This window comes from Melanerpes formicivorus, unplaced genomic scaffold, assembly GCF_026170545.1.
Source record: "Melanerpes formicivorus ecotype bairdi unplaced genomic scaffold, bMelFor1.0.p_v2 SCAF_6, whole genome shotgun sequence".
Lineage (NCBI taxonomy): Eukaryota > Metazoa > Chordata > Aves > Piciformes > Picidae > Melanerpes > Melanerpes formicivorus.
The window spans coordinates 8,592,763-8,613,775 of NW_027142358.1; the positions used below are offsets into that span (position 1 = coordinate 8,592,763).

Here is a 21,013-nt window from a genome sequence, read left to right on the forward strand (position 1 = left end):
TTATTTCTCTGGACATCTTCAAGTCATTTACCTTTTATCTCAGATTTAGTTTACCTTGTGTGCTACATCTTGTGTTTCTTTATGGTGAATTGGCAAAAAGCTTCAGCTCTCAAAGCTGAGTAGGAGATTTAAGTTGCACATTAACACTACCAACACCTGAAAAATTAAGTGGAGGTTATGGTTTAAGCATTTCTGCAGGACACCCCTTCCTATGTAGTAAAATTGCTATTAGCTGATGTCTCCATCTGGTTTTTCCACTGCTCTTACAGAGAAAAGAAAAGATGGTACTCCTGTTGCATTTTCCAGAAGCGGCAGCAAAGTGGCTGCACAGGGAAGACTTGCAGGGAGACAAAAGATGTTCCTTATGCCCTGAGGACCATGATATTTTATGGGAGCGAGAAGAGGGGGAGAAAAGAGGACTGGACAAGAGCCTAGTATTCATTAACAAAGGAAGCTTTCAGAAGCTGAATCCAGCAGTGTGGAAAGACATCAGAGGCCACCAGGCAATCTTAACTCTTGAGTTGAGTTTGCTAATGAAAAATTTCCTGCTTCTCTTTGAACATCTTGTGTGTGCTTATGGTATGGACATTCCAGTATCTAGCAGGAGAGAATTGCAGAAATGAGTCTGTCTGATGGTCTTTCACCTTCCTCTGCTATCTTTAGGTTAAGGTAGTGGTTGTGCTTCCAAACTGGTAAATGATGGAGTAGGAAGAAGAACAGGTAGACAAGCTACAAAGTTTTTAATGTCTTGATTTCTTTTTTGCTTGGTCCCACTAACAGAAGGATGTCAAAGTTTCAGCCTGCAGTTCCTCACTCTGATACTTTCTGGCCAGCATGTAATAAAAATGCTGTTCCCCATGTACTCTTGAGTGCAGAGCCCTGTTAGCTGGCCATCTGATGTAGAGCAAGGTGCTGTTTGGCTCCCTTTCTTATGATATATATGTGACAGGCAGCATCTGGCTGTATTACCTGCATAACAGACTTGGAGATCAGGCTCTTGCTTAGCCAGGACAGGCTAGTCCTGCAGCTGTCAAACACTCTGGCAGTTCTTTATTACTCTGCCTGTGCTTAGTGTGCAGGCAAATGTGGGTCAGTTTTGAAACTTTGTTGTGGGGTAGCCAAAGATTAGTCAGAGTAATGTGCTTGCATGCTTCAACCCGAGAATCTTGTAGACAGAAGCACCCTCTCATGCCTGTGTCCTGCAGTCTTTGGCTTCTTAAGAAGTGTATAAATATGTTGGGATATACAAGATGGACTGTCTTTGTTGAAATGCTCATAGCAAACTGACTTGCTTGGTTCTTGGCATCTGTGGCGGTTGCTTTGTCCTTTTATATGAATGAGTTGAAGATAAACTAGTGTTATAGTAGACCTTGCCTCAGGTTTGGTCCTCTCCTGGCTTAAGATTTGTACTTATGGAAAAAATGATAAATGTTGCTTTCTAAGTCACACTCTATCATGTTCTTCAGTTGTGTGTCTGAAAACATGCCCTTGTATCCTTTGCACGAAGAAAACTTTTTACATGGCTTCCATTTTGCTCTGCAGAAACAAGCAAATAGGAAAAGCTGAAGGTCATTTCCTGTTCTGACCCAAGAGAACTTAAAAGCTATCTTCTTAAAGCAATGATTCCATTTACATCCTTTAGGAAAGGAGGAGCATAGCTACCTTATCCCTTGCTTTCTCTTTTACAGTTTGATACTGCAGTCTCTCCTCTGCAATTTCTCTTAAGAGAGTCTTACTTCTTATGGAAAAAAACAGCCATCCAATAGTCTACTTCCAAAGCTTCTCTTAGAAAAAAAAACTTCTTCACTTCTGCTTCCATGTTCATTTCTTGATCTAACTGACCTCACTGCTAAGGAAGGGGAGTGTCCCTTGCTGGGTTTAAATGCCTCTTGGAAAAGTTGTACTCCTACTGAAGTGGGAGTGGAATGTTTGAGTGACCCTAGTGGTTATCATTTACCTGCAATAGTTCATGATCTTTCAGAATAGCACAAGAGTGATGAAGGACAGAAAAGTGTGAGGGGAAGAACTAAGTGTGAAATGTTGGTTATGTGCAGATTGAGATGAGCATCCGTACTTGAAATGTGTTGTGCAAGACAGGTGTACCAAGCCTTTGTAAAAATCACAGAATCAATAAGGTTGGAAAAGACCTCAAAGATCACCAAGTCCAACCTGTCACCCAAGACCTCATGACTACTGAACCACCTCACCTCGAGCCTGAACCTTCCCTGGCACAGCTTGAGACTGTGTCCTTTTGTTCTGGTGCTGATTGCCTGGGAAAAGAGACCAACCCCCTCCTGGCTACAACCTCCCTTCAGGTAGTTGTAGAGAGCAATAAGGTCTCCCCTGAGCCTCCTCTTCTCCAGGCTAAACAATCCCAGCTCCCTCAGCCTCTCCTCGTAGGGCTTGTGCTCGAGGCCTCTCCCCAGCCTTGTTGCCCTTCTCTGGACTCATTCAGGAGTCTCAATGAAGTGTCAAAGTCTCTTGGAGCAGGAAAAAAATAATCACTTTTCCCCTGAAATGTTTCCCATGAGTGTTTAGATTGTTCTAGTTTATACTTGGAGACAAAATTCAAGCAATTGCAACACTAATTTTGGTATTTCTGCTTAAATGCTTAACCAGTGGCTGCACATTTCTTTTGGGTTTTATGCTTTCCCATCTCCCTTGTCATGCTTTGCACTTATACAAAGTAATAGAACCGTAATCATCTGCCACTGTAGGGTCAGATGCTAAAAGAACCTAGTTCTCATATCTCACAGGAATGTTTTTGTAAACTCCTCAGAAAATCTAAGCCTTTGGTCTTGCCTCTGCAATTTTGAGTGTTTTGCAGCAGTCTGGGAGTGAATGGCTTCAGTGCTCAGAGACAGACCATGCAGAGGTCCATTGCACATGTCATCTTGAATTCAGCAGGAATGCCATACTTAGTCTCTTCAAGCCAAAGCCATTGAGAGGAGTACTGTGTTTTGCCAGGGCGCTCTCTTAAGCCAGTGGGTTTCAACCTGAAGTTGGTAGGAAGCATCTGCGGAACATCAAGGCTGTTGCCAATAGTTTAAATTGCATGGGGTCTTTATGCCTTTTAGGAGCCTGCAGTTTGGAAATTTGTGCTCCAAATTATTTGTAAACAAGGCCTCTTTTTCCTTTCCCAAGCAGCTGTAGGTGTTAAGGAGTATGAGCTGATACTTACTCATCTCTTAGGTTCGGACTGGGGTTTATATTTTCTTTCTCTTCTCATACTTGTGTTTTATGCAAAGTATATCTTATCCAAAAATGGTTATCACAGAGGAGACTAACCCTGGAAAACTTCAGCTTGAAAGCTGACTCCTGGAAAACATTGAAGGGTGGCATTAAGTATGTCTGTTCTAAGTCCTGAGATCCCTTTACTCGGGGCTTCTGTATTTTCTCTTCCAGGAACCTTGATGTGGAGTTTGTGTTGTATCTAAAGATTTCATTAGCACTCCTGCCTTACACAGATGCAAAGGGAACTTAAAATAGACAGGAATGGAATAGAACAGAATTAACCATGTTGGAAGAGACCTTTGAGTCAAGTCCAACCTGTCATCCAACACTATCTAATCAACTAAACCATGGCACCAAGCACCCCATCCAGTCTCTTCCTAAACACCTCCAGTGATGGTGACTCCACCACCTCCCTGGGCAGCACATTCCAATGGCCAATCACTCCTATGAAGAACTTCTTCCTAACATCCAGCCTAAACCTCCCCTGGCACAGCCTGAGACTGTGTCCTCCTGTTCTGGTGCTGGCTGCCTGGGAGAAAAGACCAACCTCCCTTCAGGTAGTTGTAGAGGGCAATAACGTCTCCCCTGAGCCTCCTCTCCTCCAGGCTAAGCAACCCCAGCTCCCTCAGCCTCTCCTCATACGGCTTGTGCTCCAAACCCCTCCCCAGCTTTGTTGCCCTTCTCTGGACACCTTCCAGCAAGTCAACATCTTTCCTAAACTGAGGGCCCCAGAACTGGACACAGTACTCAAGGTGTGGCCTAACCAGTGCAGTGTACACGAGCAGAATGACCTCCCTGCTCCTGCTGGCCACACTGTTCCTGATGCAGGCCAGGATGCCATTGGCCTTCTTGGCCACCTGGGCACACTGCTGGCTCATGTTCAGCCTACTATCAACCAGTACCCCAGGTCACTTTCTGCCTGGCTGCTCTCCAGCCACTCTAACCCCAGCTTGTAGCACTGCATAGGGTTGTTGTGGCCAATGCATAGAACACTTAGATGTGTTAAATCTTATGCCATTGTACTCTGTCCATCTGTCCAGCCTGTCAAGGTCCCTCTGCAGAGCTCTCCTACCTCTAACAGATCAGCACCTCTCCCCAGCTTGGTGTCATCTGCAAATTTGCTGATGATGGACTCAATGCCCTCATCCAGATCATCAATAAAGATATTAAAGAGCATGGGGCCCAGCACTGATCCCTGGGGGACAAGACTAGTGACTGGCTGCCAACTGGATGTGGCACCATTCACCACCACTCTCTGGTCTTGGCCCTCCAGCCAGTTCCTAACCCAGCTCAGAGTGCTCCTGTCCAAGCCACGAGCTGACAGCTTGGCCAGGAGTTTGCTGTGGGGAACAGTGTCAAAGGCCTTGCTGAAGTCCAGGTAGACCACATCCACAGGCCTCCCCACATCCACCAGGTGGTCACCTGATCATAGAAGGAGATCAGGTTGGTGAGGCAGGACCTGCCCTTCCTGAATCCATGCTGGCTGGGCCTGATCCCTTGGCCATCCTGTAAGTGCTGTGTGATTGCACTCAAGATGACCTGTTCCATAATCTTGCCTGGCACTGAGGTCAGGCTGACAAGCCTGTAATTCCCTGGCTCCTCCTTCTGGCCCCTCTTGTGGATGGGCACCGTGCTGGCCAGCTTCCAGTCATCTGGGACCTCTCCAGTGAGCCAGGACTGGTGAAAACTGATGGAGAGCAGCTTGGCAGCTCATCTGCCAGCTCTCTCAGCACCCTAGGATGGATCCCATCCAGTCCCATGGATTTGTGGGGATCCAAGTGGCTAAGGAGGTCTCTAACTAGTTCCTCCTGTTGTAGGAAGGTAATAGACAAAGCCCTTCACTTACAGACAGATTCCCTCCAAATCCAAGTAAGCACCTACAAAACTCTTCAGATGAGAGTTGTTGATGAACATAACACTGAGTATTTTTCCACCCTGAATGCATTCCCTTAACAAAGCAATGCACAGGATTGAAAGATAGCTTTTCCCTAGGCTGTCACTGGGGATGCAAGTGGCACCAACCATGCCCCAGGGGAAAGCAGGCTCAGTTCAGTTCTCCATGTTTTGTCCCTTGCACAAACATCTGGTCCCATGGACTTGTGCTTCAGTCTGAACTGATGTAGAGTAGCCTCCGTGCTGTGCATTGGCAGATACCCTGAAACAACATATGAACCACCTTTCTGGTCTCAAGAGGACATGGATTTATTTCTTTTAATGACTAGAAATTATTTGAAGTATGAGATGGACATAAAGCTGTTTGGTAATCCCTAGGTGCATGGCTATTCTGGGTATCAAAGCAAGATAGTCTCCATCCTGACCACTCTTCCAGTATGGTTTTACTAGAACTATAGCTGAGGTCACAGACTGAGTGCACTAAGAGTACAAAATTGAATATAGAGTTCAGGGGTTACCCTGCTCCACAGGTTACTCAGTTTCAAATTAACTTAAGGTCAATTTTTAATCTGAAGATGTTGCAGAACTGTAGTCTGCTTTCCCATGGAGGCTGAACTCCTTGTATGTGACAGATTGGTTCTTCTTTCTGCATTATCTTTTTATTTGTGGCTGCATTTGAACTTGCATCTCTTCCTGCTTGTACCTTGAACTGAATTGTGTGCTCACAATAAGAACAGCAGATAGGGCTTAAATTTTCTCAAGCCCTCACAGTCCAAGGGTTGCTTCTGTCCTTAGGATAGGAAATGCCTTATGCAGCTTTGTATAGAATGGGAGATGGTGGATGGGAAGGCATGTAGGGAGAAGCCAATCACAGCTGCTTTGGTCTATACTTACTGGCATGTTTATGAACTTTAGCAGCTAAATGTGCTTGTGATTACACCTCACAAACTTAAGGAAGTAAGCAGTTATTTTTGGAAACTTTTTTTTTTTTTCAGGATTAAAACTACTAAACCTACTTTAAAAAAAAAAAAGGTCTGTGCAAACCCCACTAGTTCCCATGAAACTAGCACCTTCTGCTTGTCATGCTCATGGGCATTTTGGCATCTTAACCCTAAATCCTGCTTAATGTTCTTTCTTGCCTGTCCTCCTTCTAGTATCTGGAACTTGGAGGTCTTTTCATTGCTTTCAGGGAAGAGGAACAGTTCTTTCCTATTCAGTTTGGTGGGAGAGAGATGAGTAGTTCTCTGATCTCATCTTTAAGGCAGATAGATCTTTGCTTTCAGCATGCCACAGTGTAGGAGGGTTTTCATGATTCTTCCTGTAAGTAGCAGTCAGTTAATTTTGAAGTTTCTTTGTAATGGCAGACTTGGAAGGGTTAAGAGTGATGGATCTGTTGCATCGTTTTGAGATTCTGTTGAGTGGCAAAACTTTATTTAAAACAGGGTTTTGCTGCCCTGTAGCTTTGCCAGTTTTAGTAAGCTGGATCCTAAAATTAAGGTTTGATAAGCCTTGTCTATAGTGAGAGGTCTTAGGCTAGGCTGAGTAGGTTGTATAGGACCTTAGCTGTGAGCCAGAATAAAAGCAGTGGGTGTGGGTACATGGAAGAATGTCTGCAAGTGGTGTCTTGTGCCTCTGAGCTACAAACTGTGGCTGTGAAAGGGCACTGTTGGCCTGCTGGACCAGCTGGCGGTTAGGTGTGACAAACAAAGCTCACCTATGGAGAAATGCCTGCTTTCTGCCAGCATGACAGCCAGTGTGCAAATGGTTTTCTGCTGTTGGTGCAGTAACTGAGCTCACTCTGCTGTCAGCCCTCATGCAGTGTAGGGTTGAGGGCTAAAGGAGAATGAGTCAGATGGTCTTGAGAATATGATCCCTTCAAGTGGCCCCATAGAAGGTCATTAACTTACTCTAATTTTCAAAATTACACACAACCTACTTGTCTATATGCTTTCAATCTCCTTGGTAATGCATTCTTTTACTCAGGTGGCTCCTCCCTGTTAGTTCAGTGTAAGAGGAGATAGACAAGATAGAGCTCAATATGAGCTAATGGGACATCGTGGCCTTGAAATATCCCAAGAGTCTTTCCTCTTGTAACCAGTGAGGGAAAATGAGCATTTCTCTAAAACTAGGTCTCTTGAAAATCCAGATTTAGCAGAAATGAGGGTCAAACTTCACAAAGAATGCTTTTAGAAAAGGAGATGATAAACTTTAATGGCTGTGTGATTGCTTGCCTCATCCGAATCAACTGAAGGAATATAAAAGTGCATCTAAACAAAAGGACAACAAAGTTTTTGTTGTTCTACCTCTGGATTAGGTGACCTGTGACTGCCTACTAAATGGTGTAGTTATCTTAGCTGAGAAATGTTTTTGTGAAATCAGAGGCAGGAAGAATGGAAGATCAGCCAGAGCATTGAAATAAACTTTGCATAAAAATGTAGTCTTTAAATAGGTGTTTCTGGCGGTGTGGTGCTTGGAGTTTGGTTGGTTGTTTGGGGCTTTTTCTTTGTTTGTGGTAGTTGTTGTTTGGGGTTTTGTTTGTTTTTCTTTTTTTTTGGATGGGATTGGACCTGTCTGAAGGGAAACTGTGGCTATTTAGTTTTAAGGTACTAGAACTACAAACTAACATCTGATAGCCTTCTAAATATATCCTAAAGCATTTTTGGACAACATATTTCCCACTCTAGGGAAAAACACCCCACAGTATTGGGTGAGTACCTATCACTGTCCCATGAAAGAGACATATTCATTTGAAGCCTGTGATGATTAACATAAAACTTGGAGGAATGTTTGGGGAGAGACTGGTGGGAGGAAGCAGGCAGGTTGTGTGGTCTGGGTTTTCTTTTTTGCCTTTTAAGCTTAGAAAGCCAAACAGAAGTCACCTATAAAAAGCTATTCTATAAGCTTATTGTTTCCAGTTAATAGTTTTAGGGCTAGGGTAGCATAGAGACTCAACCTAGACAGATTAATCAGAGAACTTTTAAGGAGATAAACATCAGAAAATGGTTCTCAAGTAATAGGCCAACTGTTGGCTTATGAGCCATGAGTGACTCTTTTTCCAAAATAAAGTTAAACTTTATGCTATCTGTTGTGGCTTTTTTAAACTACATTGCATCACAGCAAAATAAGCAACTTTGCAGGGAGTCAGATTTCTGCAAAGGCTTGTAATTTTTCTTTATGCAAAAATCACTATTTTAATGGAGAACATTGAAAGTTACTGATAATATATCCTGAACTTGATGTCCAATATTTGTAGAGGATGCTAAAGGGAACATTCAGTAGTCCTCTTCTCTTTTCCCCTTTTAAATACAGGAGAGGTTATGCTAGAGCAACTGTAATAAAGCATTTCACCTTGATTTTGAAGCAACTGCAAGTCTGCCTATAGACCTTGCCAAACTGTGCAAATTTGCGTTGCCTTTGTAGTAGATACAGATTTGGGTGGTACCTTTGATGGTAATAAGTGACCAGGATAGAAAGCACAATTGTTTAATGCTACCCGATATAGAAGATGCTTCGGGAAAGGTTCCACCATAGGAAAATCAAATACACACCCAAGGGATGCATAGCAGTGGTAGTGAATTTCCCCCTACAAGCACAATTCATGGCTACATGGTAGTTTATAATCTAGTGTAGATTTGAAACACAGCAGAGAGGGGGTGATCATGCACCTGTCTTTGTGGTAGTGCTCTCACGTTGTGTAGATGTGTGGTGGATTGGGTTGGGCAACTGATCCCTGAAACATCTTGTGCGTTACTGTGCAAATGTGAGATGAGTGATATCTGGGGTAAGGGGAAGATGAGTGGGATCAACCCTTTCAGTGGAAAGGAGGATTTATCATGGATTTAAGTGCTAATTAATCAGAAATCATAGCATCAAAACGTTAAAGACATGCTGCAGGGTGGACTTTCCTGTCTATGGTAACCTTCTGGTGGCAGTAATCTATCTTTTAGTAACCTGGGATAAGTGAGTTGTGGAACTTTGAGTTGTATTACTCTGCTTCTCATATGTAACAATTTGTGCAATATATTTTGCAATCATTCATTTTAGGTGAACACATTTTTTAAAGCACTTGAGTCAGGCAAGCCTCATTCTGCTCCTGATGCTGCTTTGCTAGTGAATGTGCCTTGAGCTGCAGTATGTCGTCAACGAGTAGGTAAAAATCTTCTATGCAGTGTGTTCAGGCTTCACAAAATTAACAGAAAATTACAGAGAAACTGATGCTGTAATGGAGACCTTAGGATCACCACTAGCTGCTGTCAGCAAAAGGTAGTTTCCAGAGATCAAAACACACGAATCTATCTTTATATCCTCTTGTAGTGGTTCTCGTAGGTTTTTCTTGGTTCGAATTTGTACAGCACAATGGTTGTCTTAATTCTTCCCTTTTGACATTAGACTCAGCACATTAGCATAAAGGAATGGTTTCTGTTCACTTCTTTGATCTGTGTATTTGAGCTTTGAGGATATGACAGCAGTCCTGCTAGAGAACCACAAACCTTTGGGTTTAGGGTGTTGGTTGGAGAGATGGCGCTGCCCCTAAATAAAGTGATTCAGCAGTGGCCCTTTTCAAATGGTAGAGGCAGTATGTTTCAAGGCATGGGAACTTCCTGAGATCAGACAACCCCTCATTACACCACACCACTGTGAAGCATTCTTGGTTTTATGCAGTCTTCCCTTTCCACTGAGAAACTACTACTACTTCTGTGACATAGGATACCTGGGTTGATTGCAAAATGCCAAGCAGGTTCGAATTGGATTTTCTATGTGGCCAGGCAGTAAGGATGCATATTCACTACAGCTACTGTTTTATGGATTTTGTGTTTAGACAAGGTTGAAAGTTGTCATAGGGCTTGCTTCCAAACAGGAGTCACCAGGGAAAAAAATCCAGGTAGATCTAAGGGCAGTTCAGGACTTGTGATGAATTAATCTGCTGAGATTTGACAGCCAGCAGCTGGGATGTGTAAGACCAGCATGGTATTCAGGAGAGCAAACTGGATTTACAACCATTCTTGGGGCACACCCATTTTCTCTTTCAGCAGTAGATCCTTTTGCCTTCCATTGGAGCTTTGTGATCCATGTGGTAGTCTCTCCTGCAGGAGCATGGGTCTAGACTCTGGTTTGTTCTCAGCAGTGTGCTGTGCAAAAACCTGTGCAGCACATAGTCTTGTCGACTCTTATCTCCTTCCTGCTCTAATAGGCCTTGATTCTCCAACATCTTCACTATAATAGCCATCTCCCATGTTTTTTACTTGCAGGCAGTACAAGGCAGTTGCACCTCTAACAAATTGGAGTAAGTGCATACTTTGTGCTTGAACAGTTTCTTAAGCAGTACCTGTATTTCTAGTTCCTAAGTAGATGTATTCTGGGATTTGTTGGGCATGCTTTTCAGGATGATATATAGGCAGCAGTCCCTTGTGTGGCCACTTAGACTTTGCCATTATTGGGTTTGGAGTTTTGGGCTAGTTTTAAACCATTGTCTTAACAATCATTCTTAGGCAAGGTAAACTTGCAGAAGTTACTTCCTTAAAAGTTTTGTCCCTTATTCGTTCTCATGAACTTGCACCAGTGTAACTGATAGAGGTAGGAATGGTACGTAGAAGTGATGGAGCAGAGGAGGAAAGAGCCACAAAACCTGTTACTACTGAAAGATATGCTCATGAGACTGCTTTGAGTCTGTAGCCTTGATTGGAGGTGGTCTTCATGAATTGTGTCTCATGCTAGTACTGATCCTTCAAAAGCAGCAAAAGATTGCATGAATATTTTGCCAGGGTCACCTTGTGTCCAAAGCCTGACATCTTCCTAAAGCGTATTGCATTCTTCACTGAGAAGATGTAGTAGTTGGTTCTTTGCTGTCCCTATAGTTCAAGCTATTCTAAAATGGTACTGAAGTGCTCTTAAAAGCCATGTTTCATTTGCCTTTGGCTTGAGGGATGCCTGGGAATTTGTTGTTTGAATCTCCATTGAAATATGCAGGACTAACCAGTCTCTGTCAAAGATGAGGTAGAACGGTAGGAACTGTTTCTTTGTTCTGCCATCACACCACAAGCAGAAGCTGTAGATGTTCATAGGATGACTTATTTCAGAAATCACACAGCTTAGCAGTTGTCAAGAGGAGGAAAAACCTTTGGTCTCCTGTTTTCATGTGGTGATTTGCATAAACTGAAGCACAAGCCTCTGTGCTGGAGTTTGTCCTATGATTCAGAAACATGATAGGCAGAAAGATGGCTTCTGTTAAAACAGGGGATTTATTTTATGTTGTGTTTGGGTTTGGTGTGGTTTTTCTTGCTGGGTTTGATTATTTTGTTTGTTTGGATTTTTGTTTGTTCATTTTTCTTTGGGTTTTGGGCTGTTTGTGTTTTTGTTATTCCCATTTCCTTTTTGATTTGTGGAACGCACTGAGTTTAAGGCATCTACATGGTTGCCTCACTGAAGCCTTGTTATTGAGAGTAACAAATCCTGCAAAATAAGCCTATCCTCTTCACTTCGGGATGAAGCAAAATCAATGAATCTTAGTTTCTGCCTTTAAGTATTTCTGAAGGACAAAGGCTTGACAGTCGTTGAAGATGTGTGCTGGTTACTTAAACTTCTGCATTTATGCTTATGTAGCTGTTGTGGGTGGAGATTCTCTTGCAGCCTTTCTGAGGCAGAGTCAGTTCTTTCCTCCTGCTGCCTTTTCCCTTGAATCTGGATAGTGCAGACATTACCATGATGGATGGGTGGGTGTCATTCTCAGGAAAGTAACTTTAAGGCAAAAGTAAAGGGTGAAGAGTGGTGTGGTTTGTTTCCCCCCCTCCCCTGTAGTTGAACTAGCTGTTTTGGTTTCTTTTTTAAGGACCATATGAATAGATGTGAACAATACGAGGTTGAGTTGCACCTGTAAAAATGGCTTCATTTCGTTAGCTTCCTCCTGTTCTGCACAAAGCCACAAGCAGCAGAAGTACTGGAAGAACCTGCTGCGTAGGCTTATGCTAACCGTATGTTAACTTTGCTGAAAAAAAAATTAAACCCTACCTCCCGCAGAACTTGATTTGCCATTGAGAAGAGCTTTCCACGTGCTGGGAGTGAAGGGGAATTTTTCAGTCCCTGGCAATTGTGCAAGGAGAGGGCTATTGTTACTGGCTCAGACTGTAGAAAGAACTTTAATTTCCCTGCTCTGTTTGATGCCTCTGCAACTCCAAACTGTTTTTCAGTGCAAATATTCAGCTGACTGTCTGCTGTTGCTGCTTCTGGCTTTCTTTTGATTTTACTTTGTCTTCCCCTATCCTTGTGTTTCCTCCACATCGAGTGTTTGAAGTTACTTGCCATTGAGACATTTTTGTTTCCAGCCTAATTTTATTTCCTCTCTAGGTCATTTATGTATTTGTCTTCACTAATGTTTGCAACATCTCCAAACACAGTATCCTCTGTGAATTTAACTAACATCCTGTTTACCCTTTCTTCCAGATCCAGTTTCTGATCCTACTTCCACATTTGGGAGTATGCAAGGGACAAACACATCTCTTTGCGTAGCTTGACTGGATATCCCAAGACTAGGATGTTAGTATATTTAAACCATATATTTTTTTTTTGCATTAAAATGTTGCCAATATCTTAATTGCACATAGATTATTATATATTTTTTTTGGAAATGTAATTAGCTTTATTGGCATTATGCATATTCAGAAGCCTGCTGGTAGAAACAGTTTTTCTGCAGTCTGATTAGTGCTTATTGGTGACTTCAAAATGGGTGCAGGAGTAGGAAGGATTTCAGGGTTGCTTTTTAAATGAGCCAGCCTTATTTAATGTTAAAGCTGTAACACTCATTCTTGAAAATCTTGGCTCTTTGTCTAATAAGATTAACTGTAGGTTAATCCAAGAACATATAAAATCTTTAGACTGCGTTCAAGATGTTTATGAAAGACCACTTCAGACTTCTGAATGCATGAATACAGGCTCTAGGAGAGGTTTTTAAATACTTGAAATAGTCAAATATCTATAGAAATATTTGCATCAAAAAAAATGTGAACCAAAAAAGAAATTGCACACTGAAGTCTTCTGAATCTCTGCATTGCAGGTCATATTGTTCTGACGCTGGGAGGAACCAGTTGTCTAGAAGAACAAAGTGTATGCTAAACTATTTTTGCAGATTTGGTAATGCAGCTGCCTTTTAAAATGTGTTTTGTGATTGTGTAGTTATTGCAAAATGAGAGATTGCATGTTTTCTGTTATGTAAGCAATTGTCTGGCAGTAATTAGCAGTTCAAAGGTAAAGAAGTCAGCATTGAACTAATGTGCTATTTTTAAAAATGCATTTTTGACTGAGCTGTCTCAGTGTCTCATGTATTCTACTATACTACTACATTTAATTGAATTACTTATTGAAACACTGCTACAAGCAACTATTTAGATTACTGAAGTGAATTTGATGTCGACTGCAATGTTCATTGTGTGGCTGCGGGTTTTGCAGGTTCCTCTGTTATTTTCGTTTCCCATTCTCCCCTCCCTTGCAGATGACAGAAGCCTTCCCTTTGTGTGGTTTGAATTTCTTTTGTTAATAGTGTTGCCTATCTTCTCCAACATTTTCAAGTAATGAGTTGCAGTTTCTTGGCTTGAACTTTCATTTGCACTGTCCAGCTCTGTACATGGGTGATAGAATTAGGTAAAATTGCAATTCTTTGTTGGCTTGGCTGCTTTGACAAATGTTTTCAGTGTGTTCCTGAAGTCTAATATTCCTTGAGCCTGAAAATATTTCTGGTGTCAGTGCTTTTTAAAAAGTCTGCTGTATCTGAAGTAACCTTCAGAGGGTTTAAGGTATATAACTGACAGTAGTGGGGAGCAAGGCACTTAGATGAATTGTTATTAATGCTTCTTGCGCACACAGTGCTGGGCAATTTATTGTTCACTCTATATGCCATCCTTTGTTCACTGCACTTGCATGATACTCTTTCTTTTAGAGAAACTTATGTATGAGGAATTCTGTAGCGAAAGAATGACCTTAAGGGAAAATACTTAGCAAGTGTCATAGACATCAACCTGTTTTGTAACTTTGAGTATCTGTTAGTGCTACTCTAATCTTTTTAATCCTATCAGATCAGATGATTAGCATGTAGTCTGCAGAAGTGCAGTTTGGATCAAATTCCTTCACTGTTTATATGGCTGTACTGCTGGCAGTTCCTAGCCATGGGTTACTAAGTCCGCTTCTGAGATGTTGATCTGAAAGGGCTGTTCAGAAGTTACAAAAAGAGTTGCTTTGGATATGAGTGGACAGCAAACTTCACCTTAAAAGCAAAATGGCATTTGAAACGGTGAAGTATGTCTGTTGTTTTTTCATATAGAAGTTGTTACAGATATTTCAGTCTCAAATGAATTTACCAATAGTGTAGAGTGGAATGCTAGGCTTGAGAAGCTTTGTGTATAGCTTAGCTGGAAAATTTAACTCTGATTTTCAACAAAGGACCTGTGGTAGGTAGTTTCTTAGAAGGCTGAGTGTTCTCCCAATGTTTCTTCAATTAGAATTGGTTCCAGATCTACTAAGCATCCTAAATGAGGCTTCATTCTTTAAATAGACCCAAGGTGGTAACAAATTTGCTAAGATCTTTTTATTGAGATACCAACTGTAAAACTCAAGCAAAGCTGGCACTTCTAAAAGGCTAATCTCCAGATGTTTCTCTTTTTAACAGTTTGATGTTTTGAGATTTACTGAGATAGCTGTAATTCAATGACATTGAGCAATTCAGTGTGCAGGAAGTTTGGGACTGCTATCTTCTCTCAAATTCAGGTCACACGTGCTTTCAAGCAAAGAACTTCAACTAGGCTGAAAGCAAGTTGTGAGGGAGTAGGGTGAGGCATCAACCAAAGCACAGCTGATTGAATGTTTGGCTTTGTTAATTATGAAAGGCAAATAACATGCTGTGCTTCAGGAATTTTAGAAGGTCTGGAATAGATGAGATGGAGAAGATGGGACAGTGTCAAAAAGCTCCACAGAGCTGCTTGGCCTGAGGGAGATTTAAAGATGATGCTAGGAGATGAAATTGCTGTGTATGTAACTCAGTTAAGTACAAAGTGTTAAATAGTAAATATTCACTGAAGCTACCAGAAACTTGGGCATAACTTTGAAATCATGACTGGCCGTTGCAGGAGACGGTCTCCTTCATGTTATTTCAGCATCAAACAAATCCCAATAGATATTTTCTGACTATGATCTTCAGCTCTGATTCAGATGTCTGTCTTAAAACTGAATATGGGAAAGGCAGTCTGAGAGCACAAGCAAGAAAGTCAAACAGGTCTCAATTTCAGCAATGCTGCTGTTTAAGCTGTCCCTGGTCCTGCTGCACTTGCCTGCTGATATAACTGGACTAGGCCAGGAAATCGTTTCTGCCTAGAAACAAGGCAAGCAAAAATTACATTTGTTTTGGGTTGGGTTAGGTTGGTGGTTGTTAATTTGTTTTGTTTGTTTGTTTTCTCTTCTGTATGCACCTCTCTGCAGTTGTTTGTATTGCTAGTGAGAAGAGTGTGAATAGAAATGCCAGATGTTAAGCAGCCTTTCTTCTGTCTGGTGTTGCTGTCAAGGAGGATCAAGAAAGTCTTGGTGTAACCTGAGTTCTAGTTGGACCAAAAAAGACCTTAATGAAACTGTGTGTGTCTCCTGGGAAGGACATCTGCAGGCATATGTTATGGAATTGATGATGTATATCTGAAGCTAAAAGATTTGTGCAATCAAAGGTTTGCCACATGAAGTGATGACATACATTACATGACATCAGAAGTGAGAGAGATTTATCAGTTAGTTGGTCTTGGGGAAAGTTTCCATTAAAACCACAGGTCAACTATCTTACAGCAGTTCGCTGAAAATTTCTTCCATGTATGTGTAGTTTGGTTTGGGGAGGGTGGGTGGTTGTTTCATTGGTTGGTTGTTTCATAAGAAGGTTCGCTGTTCCTTGTCTACGCTGAGTAATGCTCCATCACATCTGGCGATTTCAGTTCCCCCAGCTTATTTCAGCACCAAATTGTTGTGCTGCTGTAATCTTTTGTTGCAAAGTTGTCAGCAGCTGTGCTTCTGCCTCTCCGATTTCGGAGTATTGGAGCTTGCAGCTTCTTTAGTGCATGGGCCAAAATGTGAATGGAGGGTAAGAAAGAAGATTTGCGCTAGCATTTAATTCTGTTGGCACAAGAGTAACCAGAGTAGTACAGTTACATCTTCCCTGCTGTATGCCAGTTGTGCTTACTTTGTAGCGTTGTGCTCTTGATACTGTTGTGCAAATAACCATGAAGCTGGAGGGGACTGTTAGGCTTAATTGTGCTCCCTTTGCAATTACACTTGTGTTGTGGATTCACAAATTTATCTTTTCATAGCATAGGATTTTACAGGATGCTGTTAGCTATCTGGAGTCAGAAGACATAGTTTTCACTGGGGCAGTTATGTAGTGGCTTATGATGGAAGTTTATTTTAAATGAGACAGACTTTACAATCACAGTAACAGAGAAAAGGCTCTTGGCAGCTTTTACCTTAGAGGTAAGCTCAGTATTTTCATGTCTCAAGAAACATTCAATAAACTAGTGATGGGTGATACAACTATGTAACATTTTCATTCCCCTTTGCAGACTTCTGTCTAGATGTGACAGTTTCTTTAGAGATGTTGGAAGGGGTAACTTGAGATCCAAAAAGATGACAATAATGTATTGAGTTAGTTCAGTAATGAATGATGATATGTGACCCCCTGTGATAAAGGAGCTGAAACTGAGTCACTCCAAGTGTTTGTTAGATTAAAGCTGTGGTTTGGCAGATGCTTTTTCTGGTGCCAGTCTGTATTTAAATGGATTCACCAGCTTGTACTTGCCTTTTCTGGGCTGGTTTTTAGTTGAATTGTTTCAGCTAGTCTGGGTTCAGCAGGTGGCTGTGTGTTGCAGACAGAATTATGTGGGGCAGGACTGATTTGCTGGGGAGAATAACCTCCTTAAACAGGACTGCTGTGGAGTATGAACTATAGCTGATATATATTAGCCATTCTAACACACACCTCTAGTGCACTTGTTCCCCATACCAATACATATCTCTTGAGGCTGTAGTAGAAATCACTGGTGTCCTGTGCTTCTACATACTCAGCTTCAGTGGCTGAGGAAGAATTCCTCTGTGGTTTAAATTGGCTTGGGCCTCTGTGATACTTAATTGTGACAAGTTGTTCCTGACAGCACACCTGACTCTGATCTGTAGCATGAGCATTACTGTGGCCATGAAAGAAAGCAGAGCAGTGAATTGATGCCGTTGGAAATCCAATCTCTTCCATGGGAGGTGTTTTCCAGGCAGATCAATTCTGTGTATTGCAAGGCTATTCTTATGCCTGTGCTGTGGGAGGATGGGGTATGGGGATAAGCACTAGTAGTTAATTAATGTCATCTTAACTTTGCTTGGCAGTGAAGCATTAACAGGTTGTCTTCACCAGGAGAAAAGTTTCAAGGTTTCTATTTTTCTGCAGTAAATGATGCAGCACTGTTTGGACATGGGGAAAAATTGCCTCAAGTTTAAGAAATGTTAGGGTGTCTATATAAAAACTTTTTTGTCCATGAAGTTTTGTGCTACTGAGCACTCTTGTTCTTGGGCTATTTGCCTATTCTAGTCTGTTCATAAACTTTCTAGCTAGTTTGCATTGTTTCTTCTACTGCCTGAAAGTCTTAACTGGGCTGCCTGCTGGATCTCCAGATCTGGAGGTTGAACAAATAAGGGCACTGTCTTTGAACTGAGATACTGAAAAATAATTACCACTTGGATTTGTTGTTTGGGTTTTGCTGTTTATGGGTTTGGTTTTGTTGTGTTGTGTGTGGGGGTTTTGTTTGGTTTTGGTGTTTTGTTTGGTTTTTACCATTTAGATATTTTTCTAAAATTAAGCAAAACCTAGATTTTAAGGATTTGTAGCAAGTTGGCAGTTACTGAAGCTCTTCTGCTGTCATTCTTTGCCGTTCTGTGATGTCTGTTTTCTGGTTTATTTTCTAAAGCAATAAAATGCAACTATTGACATGAGAAGATTGCAGTCAGATTCTGCGTTGGTGGTGACTGGCTGTGAGGAAAACCAGAGAGTCATACAGTAAACCCTCCTGATCTTGAGTTAAAATGTAAAACAGAAGCCCAGACCCCCTGACCTGAGCAACTCTCCAGATTAGTGATGCAGTAGCGACAAATCGGAGGATCCTCCCTCCCCCGCAAATCCACATGAAGATTACGGCTCAGTCTGCCAGAGCAATTTCTGTGTCTTGAGGTGATGTTGAGACAGCCATTGCAGTCTCCTTGGCTTCTCTTGAATTCTGCTGCTGAGGCTTTTGATTAGAGATAAGATGGTTGCAGGCCTTTGTGGAATTCTCTTCTTGATACTGAATCATACACAAAAAGTACTCCTCATGGGAAGGGGGTACAGGAGATGGTTCATATTATGCCTTTTGTTTCGCTGTACTCTGGCAACACACTTCATCATTTCTCATTTCTGGGTTTTGGGGGTGACTTTCCCATTGCAAACAGTGAGATAATCTGCCAGCTGAAGTGCTAAAGTAGAAGGGGGAGACCTATTTTCATTTTCAGTGCTGTGAAACAGCCTGATAACTCATTCTCTTTGCCTCTCTGTTCTCCCCTGTAGTCAGGAGAGATCTACCCTCTCTTAGGGGACTTGACAGAGCTCTTTTCTGTTGTGAAGGCAGGTGTGTTACAGTACTGTAGTTAGATTTGCAGCTGATTTTCTGTCATACTTAGCTCATGAACTTTTAAGTACCTTGCTGCAAGTTTGATACAACACCAGAGAAAATGTGCTTAAAGTCTTGGAGGAAAAGCTATTGCTTGGTTGAGAGGGATGCTTGGAGAGAAGATTGAGGATGGCCTGCTGCAGCTGCTGCTTCCTCATTAAAATTCCACTACTGGTCTGTAATTTTAATAAAGTCTTGCAGGATGGATGCTCAGGAGCACTTCTATCAACAGTGCTTGTCTGCTGCCATAGTAGATGGTTTTGCCCCTTTTTCTGATTTCTCAGCTTATTGCTGCAGTACACTGCTGCAACAGTGAAATGGCTGTTTGACAGAACATGCACCTTGTTGGCTTCTGGATTGCTTCAAACTTCTCCACTGGAGATGCTGTTCTACAGTGAATAAAGCTTTAGTCTAAAGCCAAAGGATTTTTTGGTTTTTAGTTGTTTTTTTTTTTTCTGATTGGTTGTGTTTGGGTTTTTTTGTTTCACTGTTAAACTCCAAGGGCCAGTTTGGGCACCTCAGCAGGTGGTACCATGTGTTTTGTCTTGGGAACGTTAGATGTTGATGAAAAAAGCTAAAGAAGAGTTACATACTGCTACATAGGACTTGATTATGCCTGTTCTTTTAAACAGTACCTATTTTTATGTTCCTAGTTCTGTAGGCCTATGTTTGTATTGCTCTTACAGAACCTGGTTATTGATATTTAAGGTCCTCAGAAAGTCCTTGGCTTTACTAAGACATCTGCTGTCCCCAGAGTGGGGATGTATGCAGTAAATCCCTGAGCAGTGCAGTTTCATTAACAAGAATATGGAAGCATGAACTTTGGAAAAGATAGCTGAAGGTGCACACAGCTTTTCCTTTGTTCCCTGGGAAGCTCCAACAAAGTTGGTTGAATGTCTGCTTGGGGTACTTAATTTGGCTCCATTCAGGTAACAAGATCTCTTATCACAGGTGGATGGGAGTTTCTTTTATTTTGTTGCATGGATAAAAGAATGTTCACAAGTTGTAATTATATGCGTGTCCTGAGACTTGGTGCATATTAATAACTGTCCTGTGACTCTTTTTTTCCCCCTCCCTTGTTGCTTGGTCCTGCTTTTCTATTAAGCTGCCTGTGACTGAAACATTCAAGTTTAATAGATTTTTGTTCTGAAAGAGACAGAATTCCCGAGTTACAGATAGACTGTAGGATTTTTCTGAATTAATTCCTGCTTCAAATCCCATGGCTGTGGATAAATATATCCAATCTTGACCGGAAAATCTAGGCATGAGAAATCCAATAAAAACCTGATGTGATGGTGGTGGCTCTTGCTTCCTACTAGTTAATGAGACTCCTAACGTGATGAATGTTAGTGCTGGGGGAAAATACGAGGGGAATAGATCTCAGCAGCCAGCCCATGCTTTCCTGAACACCTCCACAATCCTAGGGTAGGTTAAGCATTGATCTGGTCCTGGAGTGCCATGTCTTGAGTTTTCAGATGGACCCTTTTAGAATTGAGTGCCTTATGCCTGTCTGAGTTTGAGCGGCTTTCAATTTCAGCTGCTGGATCTGGGTATGTCTTTGAGAATCTGTTTTTCCTGTTCCTAAATGTGTGGTTTGTGGCTATGTCCATTTCCCTCTGCCCCCTTTTCAAAATAGTGTTTAATTACACTGCTTTGGTAAGCAGCCTTGGTGACTTGGGCCTGTTGTTATTTACTGCTCTTCCTGCTTTTATCTCCTGCAAATGTAGTGCCTGCTTTCTTCCAAGTCACCAACTAGAGTGTTCAGTGGCATAAGGCCGAGAACCTCTACCTGGTGGACCTCACTAGCAGTGGTTTCTCACTGACACCAATGTTCTGTTAACTGTGTATTTGGACAAATTCTGTTAGGTTTGAGGTTTTTGTTTGGGTTTGTTTGGGTTTTGTGTTTGTTTTTCTTTTTTGTGGGGGAGGGGAGTTTGATTGTTTGGGCTTTTTGTTTGCGTTGTTTGGGGGTGTTGTTTTTTATTTGTTTTGTTTTGGTTTTTTTTTTTTTTTTCTTGGCTGGTTTGAGTCAAAATGGATTGTGCCAGCCCAAAAATGTTATTTAAATCTAAAAGTAGTATATCAAACCTGTTACTGTTGTTAATCAAATCTTTCATTTCATGCAAGTCTAATAAGATGATGATTTTTTTTAAGCCCCTGTTGACTGAGACAATTTTTGCTGTTAATGC

At 41.7% G+C, this 21,013-nt stretch overlaps 1 protein-coding gene across 10 annotated transcripts in view; it reads left to right on the forward strand.

Annotated features, from left to right (window-relative positions):
• Nucleotides 1–21,013, forward strand: part of LCOR (ligand dependent nuclear receptor corepressor) — a 96,817-nt gene that overhangs the window by 7,121 nt on the left and 68,683 nt on the right. The window contains exon 1 of one of the 10 annotated variants that reach the window (XM_068139534.1): nt 12,650–12,657. The exons of the other annotated variants lie outside the window; for them this stretch is intronic. The gene's annotated coding sequence lies outside the window, so the exon portion shown is untranslated. Of the gene's footprint in view, nt 1–12,649; nt 12,658–21,013 lie in introns of those variants that run through there. 10 annotated transcript variants of the gene reach the window in all.